Genomic DNA, 2,562 nt, shown 5'->3' on the forward strand with positions numbered 1-2,562 from the left:
AATACTGTGCTTGTTGATATTCCATTTATGAGGCAGTTGCTAAACATGCAGAGTTTCTGCCTTCCTCAGTTATTCCAGCAGGCAAATTGGGAACTCATAATTTAATCTAGAACCATTGTCCTTTAACAGATTGCTTACAAAATTAAACTACAAAATAATTTGCAATGCACACTAATTTGTACTTAAGGGAAGGGATCTGCTAATATAGTTTCTCTTCTTTCAGGCTAGAAGAATTAAGTATTAATTAAAGCCATACATACTGGACATCTTTAAAGTTTTATTTCATCACAGTAATTTGGGTTTTGCTGAGAAACATAATTTTACAGAATATTGCAGATTTTATTAACATGTAATTCTATAAAAGAACAATTTGATATGATAATAAATAAATTTCAGACTGAAGATAACTACCTGTAGGTACATATAATGCCCCATTTTTCCCTTTTTCCAAGACCAAATCCAGTTCTCCTTTAGGATTAGACAAAGATCTTTAGCTTTCATCTGTTTTTCACTTTAAAATGGTGGACTATTGTCCTGTTAACCATGACGAGAAAGGTTTTCCAGAGTCATAAATGTGACTGTCCCCATAAGGCTCTGGGGCTAGAGGCGCTTGCTCACCTACGTGTCATAAATGAATGCAGAAGTTTTAGTCCCATCCAATTTTAATATGGCACTTTAGTTTGCAAACTAAAAAAGAAACCTCACAGCATTGACAGACTCAATTTAGTTGAAGCTCATCCCCCCCACCACCCTTAGCTCCGGTGACCCCCGCACAGTAGCGAAATAAATTGAAATGTTTGAAGGGTACTTGGGAGAGTCATCCAGCTATGACAAAACAGCATCTCCCACTTCCAAAAGAGAGAAATTTATTTATTTATTTATTGGTTCAATTTAACTAATAAATTGGTTAAATTTATTTAACCAACTGAAATGTCAGTTGACAGGAAGGAATGCTGAAATTTGCAGAAATACAAACCCTTGATTCCCTAAATGGAGAAATGTTAAAAGTCTTCTTTCTTTTTTTCTTCTTTCTTTTTCTCTTTTTCCTTCCATTTCTTTCCTATTTTTCACTGTTCTTTTTTTTCTCTTTACATTTCTTTTGTTTTTACTTTGCAAAAAACCCAACCTTTTTAAAATAAACATTAAAAGTGAGAACTGTCTCACTCTTAATTCCCCAAGAGTGGAATATGAGAGGCAAGCTAAGAAACGAACAATTAAAGCTTTAAAGCAAGCAAGAGAAAAGGATATAAAGCGAATGTTTTTAAATATAATAGTGGCATAATTAAAAGTTGGAATAGGGATGGAAACTAGAGTGAGGGGGATTAATGGAATACACATTTTTATATAAGAGGAAATAATAATGAGGAGGAATCAGAACTTGAACGATGGTATTAAGTATGCTTGAATAATATAGTGATTGGCATAAAAATAACATATTGAAATATTGAATAACTAAATAAAGGAAGATTATAACAACATAAATATGTGTATTATTAGAACCATATAAGCTTGCCAAATGTAACAAATATGATTAATAACATTTGTATTAAAAGGAATGATTCTCAGAATATGGTGATTGGCATAAAAACATAACATATTGAAATATTGAATAACTAAATAATGAAAGATTATAACTCAACATAAATAGGCGTACCATTACCAGAACTATATAAGCTTGTCAAATGTAGTAAATATGATGAATATTATTTTATTTGTACTTAAAATGTATGACACTCAGGTGCCACACTGTTCGCGCATTAGTAAAAAAATAAAAAAAATATGTATGACTGTATGACTCTAACCTTGTTGCTGGTATCCTTACAATTTATATTGACTGTTTCCTAATATGATTTGATTGCTTATTTGTTCCCTATGACTATCATTAAGTCTTGTACTTTATGATTCTTGACGAACGTATCTTTTGTCTTTTTATGTACACTGAGAGCATATGCACCAAAGACAAATTCCTTGTGTGTCCAATCACACTTGGCCAATAACAAATTCTATTCTATTCTAAAAAAACTTGGGGGGGGGGAAGAATGAGAACTGTTAAAGCCTCCCCCAGATTGCCTTGGTGGCGCCGCAGACTAAAGCACTGTTAAGTAACAACAGCTGCCTGCAATTACTGCAAGTTCAAATCTCACCAAGCTCAAGGTTGACTCAGCCTTCCATCCTTTCGAGGTAGGTAAAATGAGGACCCTGTTTGTGGGGGCAATAAGCTGACTTTGTATAAAAAAAGAACACCGCTTGGGAGGGGGGCGGCGAAAGCCCTACTAAGCAAGTATATACAAAAGTATGAAGGCTATTGCTTAACGCATTGTAAGCCGCCCTGAGTCTCCGGAAAAGGGCGGCATATAAATCGAACCAATAAATAAATATATTGCTCTCATACTGCAGCGGGCTCATATAAAACCGGAATCCTCTCCACCCTGGCAACGACGCTTCGGATCTTAACAACCATCAACCTAAACTGGCGGTACCCACGAAGAGAACTCCAGACGGAGGATGGTGAAACGGCCGCCCGCCCAGCTGGAACTACGCGTCCCAGAATGCATCTCGGGG

This window comes from Pantherophis guttatus, chromosome 6 (assembly GCF_059756535.1).
Source record: "Pantherophis guttatus breed Tessera chromosome 6, ASM5975653v1, whole genome shotgun sequence".
Taxonomy (NCBI): domain Eukaryota; kingdom Metazoa; phylum Chordata; class Lepidosauria; order Squamata; family Colubridae; genus Pantherophis; species Pantherophis guttatus.